Genomic DNA, 12320 nt, shown 5'->3' with positions numbered 1-12320 from the left:
CCGCGCTCGCTGCTGCCGCCCGGCGACCAAAAGCCGGTACTGCAGCTCTGAAGCCGCGCATGCGCTGATTAGCCTTATGCCGCGCTCGCTGCTGCCGCCCGGCGACCAAAAGCCGGTACTGCAGCTCAGAAGCCGCGCATGCGCTGATTAGCCTTATGCCGCGCTCGCTGCTGCCGCCCGGCGACCAAAATCCGGTACTGCAGGACGGACGCCGCGCATGCGCGGTGGGGTGTTACACCGCGCTCGCTGCTGCCGCCCGGCGACCAAAAGCCGGTACTGCAGCTCAGAAGCCGCGCATGCGAATTTGAGCGTTATGCCGCGCTCGCTGCTGCCGCCCGGCGACCAAAAGCCGGTACTGCAGCTCTGAATCCGCGCATGCGCTGATTAGCCTTATGCCACGCTCGCTGCTGCCGCCCGGCGACCAAAAGCCGGTACTGCAGCTCTGAAGCCGCGCATGCGCTGATTAGCGTTAAACCGCGCTCGCTGCTGCCGCCCGGCGACCAAAAGCCGGTACTGCAGCTCTGAAGCCGCGCATGCGCTGATTAGCCTTATGCCGCGCTCGCTGCTGCCGCCCGGCGACCAAAAGCCGGTACTGCAGCTCTGAAGCCGCGCATGCGCTGATTAGCCTTATGCCGCGCTCGCTGCTGCCGCCCGGCGACCAAAAGCCGGTACTGCAGCTCAGAAGCCGCGCATGCGAATTTGAGCGTTAAACCGCGCTCGCTGCTGCCGCCCGGCGACCAAAAGCCGGTACTGCAGCTCAGAAGCCGCGCATGCGCTGATTAGCGTTATGCCGCGCTCGCTGCTGCCGCCCGGCGACCAAAAGCCGGTACTGCAGCTCAGAAGCCGCGCATGCGCTGATTAGCCTTATGCCGCGCTCGCTGCTGCCGCCCGGCGACCAAAAGCCGGTACTGCAGCTCTGAAGCCGCGCATGCGCTGATTAGCCTTATGCCGCGCTCGCTGCTGCCGCCCGGCGACCAAAAGCCGGTACTGCAGCTCTGAAGCCGCGCATGCGCTGATTAGCCTTATGCCGCGCTCGCTGCTGCCGCCCGGCGACCAAAAGCCGGTACTGCAGCTCAGAAGCCGCGCATGCGCTGATTAGCCTTATGCCGCGCTCGCTGCTGCCGCCCGGCGACCAAAAGCCGGTACTGCAGGACGGACGCCGCGCATGCGCGGTGGGGTGTTACACCGCGCTCGCTGCTGCCGCCCGGCGACCAAAATTCGGTACTGCAGCTCTGAAGCCGCGCATGCGCTGATTAGCCTTATGCCGCGCTCGCTGCTGCCGCCCGGCGACCAAAAGCCGGTACTGCAGCTCAGAAGCCGCGCATGCGCTGATTAGCCTTATGCCGCGCTCGCTGCTGCCGCCCGGCGACCAAAAGCCGGTACTGCAGGACGGACGCCGCGCATGCGCGGTGGGGTGTTACACCGCGCTCGCTGCTGCCGCCCGGCGACCAAAAGCCGGTACTGCAGCTCAGAAGCCGTCGCTGACTGGCGCATGCGCGTTGCCCGGGAGCAGCATGGCGGCGCGCTGGACGCGGTTCCTGCCGCCGGCGGCGGGTAAGGGCCGGGGCCGCCGGTGAGGCGAGCGAGCCCCTTCGGCGGGTGCGGGGGTGTCTCCTGCCCGCTGGCCGCCCGGCGGTGGCGGGACGGGTAGCTTCAAGCCGCTCGCTGCGGTAGGCTCTCGGTCCGCTGCAGGTGAGCCGGGTCCGGGCAGCCCCAGGGACTTAACCGAGAGCTGATAGAAGGGAAGACGGGAAGGAGGCGGACACTCCCCCAGATGTAGATGCTGGGCACCTCCCCAACTCACCAGAGCTCCCCCTGAGCCTCCCCCGGCTCCGCTCGCCCTGTGAAGCTGCCCCCAGCTCCAGCACTTCCCCTGAAGCCTGTCCCGTAGCCCCAGACCTCCCCCAAGCCCTGTAGTGAAGGCTGCAAGCTGGCCCTCGAATGTGCTTGATTCTCCCTTAGCATGGGTGCTGTTAGCAGCAGCGCGGGGAAAGAACAGCATCTCCAGAAGCCCCTGCAGAAGCAGGGGGTCTGGCCAGAGGCGATTTACAGTAATAATGGTTGCTGCTTCTTCTTTCCCTCTCACAGAGGCTGCGCTGAGGATGCAGTTTTCCATTCCTCCCGTGGGGATGCCATTGACTGCACCTGCCTCAGGCTTGCGTGGGTTGTCTCTGCCTGGCCTCACTGTCCTCGCAGTGTGGGGGTGAAAAGGGACAGGCGGAGCGCTTACTGGCTGTGGACAGGAGCTGCCGCGGCTGAAGCTGGAGAGGCCAGAGAAAGGTAAAGAAGAAGAAATCGAAGGCCATCCGGCTGGCAACTGCTTCCCGCTGCAGGCAAGAGAGAGTCTGCCTCTCTGGGTGAGGAAGGATCCTTCTTTGTAGTCCGCAGCAGGTCACGGCGCCAACATGCACCACAGGGTCTGTATGCGTAACCCAAAGCGCGGTACGGCTGTGTAGTGCGCGAGCAAACGAGGCTAAGTGTTTAGGAAGCCTCATCTTGTAAGAGCTATAAGACACCCATGTATTCTCTTAGGTGGAGGACAGCCAAGCGACTGTAGTTACAGAAGTGGAAGGGAGGAGAGAAGGGAAAAGAAGCGTCTGAACTGGCAAAGGCTCCTGCAGTGCAGAGAGCGAGAGCTGCGGTGAGTTCCAGGCCCTCGGGGCCCTGTCGCTCCTCTTGTGCATCCCAGGCCCTCCCTGCCTCTCTCCTGGCCCCCTCTCTTTCGCACCCTGCTGTGATTTTTTTTTTTTTTAACTTCCCTGTACCTCTCCTTTTCTCTCTATTCTTCTGTCCTGCTCCCTTTCTCTCTTTTTTTTTCATCTGTCTCTGTCCTGCACCCATTGCTGTTTTTTCCTTTTCCATCTCTTTGCCCTGATCTGCATTCGTCTCTTTTTCCCCACAATTTCTCTGGCCTGTTTCCTGGCGTTCTTTTCCTCTCTGCACCTGTATGTGCCTTCCTATCTCTCCCCTTCCTTCCTTCCTTCCTTCTCTTTCTCTCTCTAACCCTCTGTCTTGCTCACTGTCACTGTTTTTTTTCATTCTGTATCTCACTGTCCCCGTCCTTCTTCCTGTTCATCTCTTACTCTCTCTGACCCTTTGTGCTGCTCCCTGCCCCTTTTTTTTTTTCATTCTCCATTTCTCTGCAGGGCTCCTAATACCTCTCTTTCTTTCTCCAACCCCCTGTGCTTCTCACGGTCTCTGTCTTTCTCTCTCTCTCATCATTACTCTTGTCTGTCACTCTGTCTTGCTTCCTGTTCCATTGTTTCTCACTATACCCCTTTGTCCTGCTCCCTGCCCGTACTCGTATTCCTCTCTGTCCTGTTGACCATCCCAGGTTTTTTTCTCCATCTTCATCCTGCTGCTGCCCTGATTTTAATTTCTCTGCCCTGCTCTCTGTCACTCTTTGTCTCTTTTCCTCTGTCCCTGCTGCTTTTTTCCCCATCTCTGTCCAGATCCCTCTCCCTTTTTTTTCCTCTTGCTGTCCCTCTGCCCTGCTTCCTCTCGCTGTCTTTTCTATCTTTCTCTCTCTGTCCCATTCCCTCTCCCATCCTTTCTAACTGCATCCCCCTGTCCAGCTGACTGTCCCTTCTTTTCTTTCTCTCTTCCTCAGTATTTTTTCTTTCCCCATCTCTCTCTCTCTCCCACTGCCCATCACAGTTGGGTTCTTTCCTCCAATGCTGTCCTGCTCTCCATCCCTTTTTTCTGTTTCTGTCATTCTGTCCTGCTCCCCGTGTCTATTTTTTAATTCCTCCATCTCTGTCCTGGAGCCCATCACTATTTCTTTCCTCTTCCGTCCCTTTGTCCTGCTCCCTGTCCTTGTCTCTCTTTCCCTTCTTTCTGCCTCCCGTCCTTTTTTCCTTTCTTGCTCCATCTCTCTGTCCTGTTCCCTATCCCCCCCACCCCTCTCTTGTTTCCTCCATCCTTCTCCTTCCCTTCCCCCCATTTCTCTGCCCTCTTTGGGTTTTTTGTTCTCTGTCACTCTGTCCTGCTCCCTGTCACTGTTTTTTCTCACTCCCATCTTTGTCCTGCAGCCCAATGCTGGTTTTTTCCTTCTCCATCTATCTCTCCTGCCCATTCTAGGCTTTTTCCCCTCCATCTCTGTCCTGCTCCCTGTCTCTTATTTTTGCCTGGTTTTCACTTTGTCCTGCCTCCTGTCCCTTTTTTCTTTCTCTGTATCATGTTGTCTTGCTCCCTTGTCTCTCTCTGACAATGTGTCCTGTTCCTTGTCCTTCTTTTTCCCCCTCTCTATCATCCCCCATCCTTCTTCCTGTCTTTCTTTTTTCTCTTTCTATCCTTCTGCCCCAATGCTTCTTCCTCCAACTCTGTCCTGCTCCCTGCCCCTTGTTTCCTCTCACTGTCCCTCTGTCCTGCTTCCTGTCCCCATTTTTTCTGTCTTTATTTCTCTGTCCCGCTGCCTGTCCAGTCGTTTCTTGCTATACCTCCCCATCCAGCCATCTCTCCCTTTTTTCCTTTCTCTCCTTCTCTGTCCTGCTCCCTGGCCCTTTTTTCTCTTCCTCTGTCTCTGTCCTCTGGCCCATTGCTGTTTCTTTTTTCCTTCTTGGTCTCTTTGTACAGATCTGACCTTTTCTTTCTTTCTCAATCCCTTTGTCCTGTTCCCTGTCCTTTTTCTCTCTCTGTGTCCTGCACCCTGTCACCATCTTTGTCCCTCTTTTCTTCTTCCTCTCCTTTCCCCCCATCTTTCTGTCCCTCTGTCCTGCTCAGTGACGCTACATTTTCTTGCTCCATCTCTCTGCAGGACTCCTCATCCCTATTTTTCTTTATTTCCCTACCTCTCTGACATTTTTATTGACCTTTCTTTCTCTCTCTGCTCCTCAGTCTTTTCCCCTGTCTTTATTTTTCTCTTTCTAGTCCTCTGTCCTGCTCCCCATCACTGTATTCTTTCTCCATGTCTCTGCCCCACTCTCCATCCCTCTCTTTCTTTCTCCATACCTCTGTGCTGCTCCCTGTTCCTCCTTCCCTCTCCCTCCCGCCCTCTCTCCCGTTATCCTTGCATCTCTCATTGTCTCTCTACCCCTCTGTCCTGCTCCCCATCCCTAATTTTCCTTTTCCATTTCTCTGTCCTACTTTCAGTCCCCGTTTTTCCTCTGGCTCTGTCTCCCTGTCATTCTCCCTGTTGCTCTCGCTCTCTATCCCAGTGTCCTGTTCCCCATCCCTCTCTTTTTCTTCGGATCCCATTTTCTTGCTCCATGTCCCTCGCTTGTTTTCTGTATCACTCTCTCCTTCCTCCTGTCCTTCCTTCCCCCTGCCTCTGGCCTGATGCTTGTCACTGGTTTTTCTTTCTCCCGCTCTCTGTACGTGTTCTGTCACCTCTTTCTCTCTCTGTCCTTCCTCCAACCTGTATTTCCCTCTCTCCGCCACTCTGTCCCTAATGCTTCTTCCTCCATCTCTTGGTCCTGCTCCCTGCCTCTTTTTTGGTCTCGCTGTCCATCTGTCCCCCTTCCTCTCCCTGGTTATTCTGCCTTTATCCCTCTGTCCCACTGCCTGTCTCATTGTTTCTAGTTATATCCCCCTGTCCAGCCAGCTGTCCCTTTTTTCCTTTCTCTCTTCCCTACTCTGGCCCTACCTTTTCTTCCTCCGTCTCTGTCCAGCAGCCTGTCATTGGTTTTTTCCGTTCTCCTCCTCTTTGTCTTAATATGCATCTGGTTCTGCGCTTCCCCCCCGCCCCAGTCCCTCTCTTCTGTTCCTTGTCCTGCTTTTTGTCTCTCCACGTCCCATGCTCTATCCCCGTCTTTCTCTCTCTCTCCATCCTTCCGTTTCCCTCCTTGTTTTCACCTGCATCCCTTTGTCCTGTTGCTCATCAGTTTTTTTTCGACCCATTCCTCTGTCCTGCTCCCCGTCCCTTCTCTGTCAATCCCTCTGTCCTGTTACCTATCATTGTTTTTGCTGTCTGCATCCCACTGCCCTGCTTCCCATTCATCTCTTTCGGCTCTATGCTTCTGTCCTGCTCCCCAGCAGGACTTTTTCTTTCTCCAGCTCTCTCGCCTGCTCCCCGCCCCTCTCTTTTTCCCTCTGTCATTCTTTCCACTTCCCTGTACCTCTCTCTCGGCAATCTTGTGTCCCGCGCTCCCTGTCCCTCCCTGTTTATATCCCACTGGCCTGGTCCCCGTCCCTCTCTTTGCCTCTCTATCTCTCTGTCCCTGTCCTTGTCCCTGTTATTTCTTCCTCCATCTCTCTGTCCAGTTCCTTTTCTGGTTCTTTTTCCCCTCTTGGTTACTCTGCTTTTCTTCCTGTCCCTTTTTTTTCCCCCTCTCTTCATCCCTCTGTCCTGCTCTGTGTCCCCTCCCTTTCACTCCCTGTGTGTGTCCTGCTGTGTGTTACCCGTCCTTCTCCCTGTTGATTTTTTTCCTCTTGCTCTATCCCTCTGTCCTGCTCCCGAGAAGTATTTTTTAATTCTCTGTATTTCTGTTCTTCTGCCCATTGCATTTTTCGTTCTCTGTCTCTCTCTCCTGCTCCCCATCCTCCCCTTTCTCTCTCTGTCTTTCCTCTTCCCTGTACCTCTGTTTTTCTGTATCCTTGCATCCCACTGCCTGCCTCCCTCCCTCTCACACTGTCTTGCTCCCCATCCCTCTCTTTTTCTTTCTACCCTTCTGATGTGTGTCCCCCCACCTCCCCCTTTTACGTGTCCTGGTCTTTCTCTCTACATCCCTCTGTCATTCTCCTTCTCTTGCTCTTCATGCTCTTTTTTTCTCTCTTTTCCTCTATCCTGCTGCCCATCACTATTTCTTCCTTCTCCTTCCCTTTGTCCTGCTCCCTGTCCTTGTCAATCTTTCCCTTTGCTCTGCCTCCAGTCTTTCTTTGTTTTCTCCATCCCTGTCCTTTTCCCTGTACCTTTTCCTCTCTGCTCCTCAGTCCTTCTCCCTTGTCTTCTTTTTCTCTTTCTGCCATCCCTCTCTTTTCCTCTGTGACCCTCTGTGCTGTTCCCTTTCCTTTCTTTCTCCAATTCTCTGTTCTCTTACCTGTCCCTCCTTCTCTGTCTCGAATGTTTCTTTCTCCATCTCTGCCCCGCTCCCTGTCCCTTTTCCCTTATTCTCTCTGTCCTCCATCCTCCCCCTAACTTTTTGTCCGTGTACCTCCATACCACTGCCTGTCCCATCATTTCTCGCTATATCCCCCTGCCCGGCTCGCTGTCCCATTATTCCCCTCTGTCCTGCTCCCTGGCTTTTTTCTCATCCTGCAGCCCAGCACTGGTTTTTCTTTCTCCATCTCTTTGTCCTGATCTGTCTCTCTCTTCCCCTGCACCCCCCATCAATCCCTCTGTGGCTTGTCTCCTGCCTCTTTCTCTCCCTCCCTCCTTCCTTATTCCTCTCGTTCAATTTCTCCCTTGATCCGTCTGTTCTGCTCCTCGCTCATCGTTTTCTCTCTCTTTCCCTCTGTCCTGCTCCCTGACCCTGTTTTTCTTCCACCATGTCGCTGCAGGGCTCCTCATCTCTTTTTTTCGTTTTCTTAAATTGATTTCTCCATCTCGCTGTCCTTTTCCCTGTACCTTTCTTTCTCTGCTCTTCAGTCCTTCTCCCTCATTTTGTCTTTCTCTTTCTGTTCCTCTGTCCTGCTCCCCATCGCTGTACTCTCGTTCTCTGTATCTGTCGCTCCAGTAACGACTGCCGAGTTGTCCCAGGGGAAGGGTGAGTGTACAGGCACCGAGCCCTGGAGTAGACTCACTCCTGGGACTTATACACATTAACGAATAAACACTTGCTGTCGTCTTTGCACTCGTGGCCGTATTTGTAGTCCTTTGTACTTGGTGAGTGGCTGCCAGAGAGTCCAGGGGAGCAGGTTATGCAGTGGGTGTCAGGGGCCGTGGCTGCACCTGTGGGCTGGGGCTGGAGGAGCCCCAGGTGGGGCCAGGGAGGCTGATGGCGATGGCCCCTCTGTGTAAAAGGGCTGCAGCCCCAGGAGGTGGTGCTGCTGGGCCATGCCTGTCTGAGAATGCTGACGAGCTGCAAGGATGTTTCCAGCTGAGAGGTTCATGGTCAGTTGGAGCCAGGCCCCATCAGGGCAGCTCCCAGGGATTTTCTGAGAGCTGGTGGAGAGGAAGCGGGAAGAGGGGCAGGAGATGGCTGCCCCCACCCCTCTGGGTACTTGGAGGCCTTCCCACCCCCTGGAAAAGGCAGTGGGTGCCTCCCCAACTCAACAAAACTCTTCCAGCCCAGCTCACCCTACGCAGCTCCCCTCCCCGGCTCCAGCACCTCCCCTGAAGCCTGTCCCATAGCCACAGGCTGCCCCCAAACCCTGTCTCCAGCAGCTCCTGCAGAAGGAGGGGTTCCTGCCTGACGAGAGCTACCGTCATCACTGTGGATAACAGTTGCTTGTTCTCTGCCTCTCCCAGAGGCAGCACCGAGGGCTCAGTTGTCGGTTCCTCTCTGGGGATGCTGTTGACTGCAGCTGGCTCAGGTTTGTGTGTGTTGCCTTTGGCCTCATTCTCCTAGCGGCATGGGCGGAAAGGGACAAGTGGAGCACTTCCTGGCTGTGGACGGGAGCTGCCGCGGCTGAAGCCGGAGAGGCCAGAGAAAGGTAAAGCAGCTGAAGAATAAAATAAAAAGGATCCAGCCGGCAGCCGCCTCCCGCTGCAGGCAAGAGAAAGCCTGCCTCTCTGGGTGAGGAAGGATCCCTCTTAGTGCAGTCCTCAGCAGATCCGATCACCAACACGCGCTGCAGGGTCTGTATGTGTCACCAGCAGCGTGGTACGGCCGCGTAGTGCACGAGCGAGCGAGGCTACGTCTAGGAAGCCTCGTATCGTAAAGAGCTGTAAGACACCCACGTATTCTCTCAGGTGGAGGACAGCCCAAGCGACCGGAGTTAAGGAAGAGGAAGGGAGGAGAGATGGAGAAAAAAACATCTGAACTGGCAAAGTCTCCTGGCAGCACCGAGAGCAAAAGCTGCAGTGAGTCCCGGGCCCTCCCTGCCCTGCCCCTGGCCCCGCCTCTCTTTTTTTTTGGTTTGTTTGGGGTTTTTGCTTCCTTGTGCCTCTCCCTATTCTTCTGTCCTGCTCCCTCTTCCTCTCTCCCTCTCTTTCTCCTGTTCTGCAGCTCCCTTTTCTTTTTCTCTCTGCGCTTTTGTTCTGCTCCCTCTCCCTCCTTTTTTTTCCATTTCATCCTCTGCCTCTGTCCTGTAGCCCATCGCTGTTTTTTCCTTTTCCAGCTCTTTGTCCTGCTCCCTGCCCTTGTCTCTCTTTCCCTTTTTTCTGCCTCCTGTACTTTTTTTCCTTTCTTGCTCCATCTCTCTGTCCTGCTCCCTGTCCCGCCCCCGCCTCCCTCTCTGCTTCTCTGTCCTCCTTGCCTTTCCCCTTGTTTCTCTGTCGTCTTCCCTCTTTGGTTTTTGGGTTCTCTGTCACTGTGTCCTGCTCCCTGTCGCTGTTTTTTCTCACTCCATCTCTGTCCTGCTCCCTGTCTCTTATTTCTGCCTGTCTTTCACTTTGTCCTGCCTCCCTGTCCCTTTTTTCGCTCTCTATATCACCTTGTCTTGCTCCCTGTCCCTGTCTTTCTCTTACAGTCTGTGTCCTGCTCCTTGTCCTTCTTTTCCCCCTATCATCCCCCATCCTTCTTTCTGCCTTTTTTTTCCTCTTTCTGTCCTTCTGCCCCAATGCTTCTTTCTCCACCTCTGTCTTGATCCCTGCCCCTTGTTTCCTCACACCGTCCTGCTCCCTGCCCCTTGTTTCCTCTCACTGTCCCTCTGTCCTGCTTCCTGTTGTTGTTTTTTCTCTTTATTTCTCTGTCCTGCTGCCTGTCCAATTGTTTCTTGATATACCTTCCTGTTCAGCCGGCTCTCCCATTTTTCCTTTCTCTCCTCCTCTGCCCTGCTTGGCCCTTTTTTCTCTTCCTCTGTCTCTGTCCTCTAGCCCACTGCTGTTTTTTTTCTTCTTTTCCTTCTTGGTCTCTTTGTACAGATCTGACCCTTTTTTTTATTTCTCAATCCCTTTGTCCTGTTCCCTGTCCTTTTTCTCTCTGTGTCCTGCGCCCTGTCACCGTCTTTGACCCTTCTTTCTTCTTCCTCTCCTTCCCCCCCAATCTCCCGCCCCCCTCTGTCCTACTCACCGACCTGACATTTTCTTGCTCGCTCTCTCTGCAGGGCTCCTCGTCCCTATTTTTCTTGATTTCTCTACCTCTCTGACCTTTTATTTTGACCTTTCTTTTCTCTCTGCTCCTCGGTCTTCTCCCTTGTCTTATTTTTCTCTTTCTAGTCCTTTGTCCTGCTCCCCATCACTGTACTTTCTTTCTTCATTTCTCTGCCCCGCTCCCCATCCCTCTCTTTCTTTCTCCACACCTCTGTGCTGCTCCCTATCCTTCCCTCCCTCCCTCCCTGTCATTATCCTTGCATCCCTTGTTGTCTCTCCATCCCTCTGTCCTGCTCCCCATCCCTAATTTTCCTTTTCCATTTCTCTGTCCTGCTTTCAGTCCCTGTTTTTCCTCTGGCTTCATCTCCCTGTCATTCTCCCTGTTGCTCTCGCTCTCTATCCCAGTGTCCTGCTCCCCATCCCTCTCTTTTTCTGTATCCTATTTTCTCACGCTCTGTCCCTCACTTGTTTTCTGTATCCCTCTCTTTTTTCTTTTTACCCTTCTGATGTGTGTCCCACCATGCCCCCCCTTTTACATGTCCTGGTCTTTCTCTCTACATCCTTCTGTCATTCTCCATCTCTTGCTCTTCTTGCTCTTCTTCTCTCTCTTCCTCTGTCCTATTCACTGCCCCATCACTATTTTTTTCCTCCTCCATCCCATACAGAAATAGCCCCACACTATTTGTTGGTCTTTCTCCATCTCTCTCTGTCCGGCTCCCTGCTGCTATTTTTTATTTCCTCCCTATCCATCTTGTAGCCCATCACTGGTTGTTTTTTTTTTTTCTTTTTCCATGTCTCCCTGTCCAGCTCCCTGTCCCTGTTCTTTAATTCCTCCCTCTTCCCTGTAGCCCACTGCTATTTTTTCCTGTTCTCCATCGTGCTCTCTCTAGTCCCCTGTCCCTATTGATCAATGCCTCCCTCTCTGCCCTGTGGCCTGTCTCTTTTCCCCATCTTATTTCTGCCTCTATCTCTGTCCGGCTCCTGTCCCTGGTTTTCTAATTCCTCCCTCTCTGCCCTGTCGCCCGTGTGATCTTTTGCCTTTCTCTGTCTCTCTCTGGCCAGCTCTGTGTCCTTATTTGTTAATTCCTCCCTCTCCGCCCTGTAGCCTGTCACTTTTGTCCTTTTTCCATCTCACTGTCTCTGGCTCCCCAATGACCCTATTTTAGAATTACCCCCCTCTTCTTTCTGTACACATTGCTGTTCTTTTTGCTCTCCAGGTCTTTTTTTTCTGGCTCCCTGTCCCTGTTTCTTAATTCTTCCCTCTCTGCCCTGTAGCGTGTAGCTATGTGGTTTGTTTTGTGTTGTTCCCCTCACCCTGCCCCTTCCCTCCATCCTTTGCTGTCCTGGCTCCCTGCCCATATTTTTTTTTTCTCCCTCTCTGTCATGCTGCCCATCCCTGGTTTTTTCCTGCATCTCTATCCTGCTCCCCACCCTTCTTTATCGGTCTCTGTCCTGCTCCTTCTCCCTCTTTCTGCTGACTCCCTTCCTCTCTCCCTGTTGCTTCTTTCTCCATCTCTGTCAGGCTCCTTGTCCCTATCTTTCTTTGGCTGTCCTGTTCCCTGCCTCATGCTTTCTCACTACACCCCCGCTGTCCAACAGGCTGCCACTTTTCTTTTCTAGTGGCCTCTGCCTCTGCCCAGCGTTCCATCGCTCCAGGAGCTGACCGACCGACTGTCTGTTCCCCGCCGGACTGACGAGCACGGCTCCAGGAATGACTGCTGAGGTGTCCCAGGGGCAGGGGGAGCATTGGAGGCTCCAAGCCCCGGAGCAGACTTGCTCCCGGGACTTGTTACGTGCATGACTGAATAAACACTCGCCGCCTCCTTTGCCCTCACGGCTGCGTTTGCGCTTCCTTTGCACCGGGCAAGGGGCTGTGATGGAGCCCAGGGGAGGGGGTGACGCACGGTGGGGGCTGGGTGATGGCTCCCTGTTCCTGCTGGGCTCCAGCTCTGGGCTTGGGCCAGAGGAGCCCCAGGTGCGGGCAGTGAGGCTGATGGCGACGGCCCCTCCTTGTAAAGGGGCTGTGTTGCCAGAGTAGCTGCAGGCTGTGGGGCTGGTGCTGGGGCTGCTGTGCCCCGGGTGGCCGTGGAGGGGCCGGTGTGAGCCAAGGGAGGAGCGGAGTGGTCGCTGAGCGAGGGGGGCGGCGAGGCCGGCAGGAGGGTCGCGCCGCCTCGGAGCCGGGCGGCAGTGGCCGTCCGGAGCCACGCTGGGGAACGTGGGGCTGCGCTGGGGGCTGGGCGGGGCTTCC

The 12320-nt window shown here is 54.8% G+C and overlaps 1 long non-coding RNA gene across 3 annotated transcripts; it reads left to right on the top strand.

Moving 5' to 3' along the window:
- Positions 1-1513: 1513 nt before the first annotated feature.
- Positions 1514-11906, top strand: LOC143172926 (uncharacterized). Of its 3 annotated transcripts, XR_012997435.1 has the most exons (5): positions 1514-1554; positions 2089-2417; positions 2533-2641; positions 8792-8902; positions 11693-11906. It is a non-coding gene; the product is annotated as an uncharacterized LOC143172926 (long non-coding RNA). The 3 variants fall into 3 exon arrangements; XR_012997434.1 differs by lacking the exons at positions 8792-8902; positions 11693-11906 and adding an exon at positions 7614-7996; XR_012997436.1 differs by lacking the exons at positions 1514-1554; positions 8792-8902; positions 11693-11906 and adding exons at positions 1575-1692; positions 7614-7996.
- The last annotated feature ends 414 nt before the right edge of the window (positions 11907-12320 follow it).

Source organism: Aptenodytes patagonicus, chromosome Z (genome assembly GCF_965638725.1).
Source record: "Aptenodytes patagonicus chromosome Z, bAptPat1.pri.cur, whole genome shotgun sequence".
In the NCBI taxonomy this organism is placed as follows: domain Eukaryota; kingdom Metazoa; phylum Chordata; class Aves; order Sphenisciformes; family Spheniscidae; genus Aptenodytes; species Aptenodytes patagonicus.
Note: the sequence above shows the minus strand (reverse complement) of the source record. Positions and strands in the feature narration are given on the sequence as shown.